Source organism: Octopus bimaculoides, chromosome 23, assembly GCF_001194135.2.
Source record: "Octopus bimaculoides isolate UCB-OBI-ISO-001 chromosome 23, ASM119413v2, whole genome shotgun sequence".
Taxonomy (NCBI): Eukaryota; Metazoa; Mollusca; class Cephalopoda; order Octopoda; family Octopodidae; genus Octopus; species Octopus bimaculoides.
The window spans coordinates 6389164-6389470 of NC_069003.1; the positions used below are offsets into that span (position 1 = coordinate 6389164).

The 307-nt window shown below is 38.8% G+C and overlaps 1 protein-coding gene across 2 annotated transcripts in view; it reads right to left on the minus strand.

The window, feature by feature from the left end:
* LOC106868767 (uncharacterized) overlaps positions 1–307 on the minus strand; it is a 57494-nt gene that overhangs the window by 44003 nt on the left and 13184 nt on the right. The window lies entirely within an intron of this gene.

Consider the following 307-nt stretch of genomic DNA (forward strand, 5'->3'; position numbering starts at 1 on the left):
TAGCAAAAGTGCCAAAAAAAGGAAGAAAAGAAAAAGAAAGAAAGAACCAAAGCACAGGTGTCCATGGCAGACTATGTTATTTTGCCAACATGGTTTACATATAGAAGTACAAAGTACATAAGGAATTCGAGGATGAACAGAAGTTTAATCTTACAGTTGTCTCGGCTTAGTTTTAGCAAGCCCCATTCTATCCGAATATTCCTTTCCGGAGTGATTATCGGATGACATTTTGAAATGGGGTTACATGCCCGAACCTCTAGGCCTCTTCAGAGATTCACAAAGGGTTACATACAAATGTAGAGCAAGA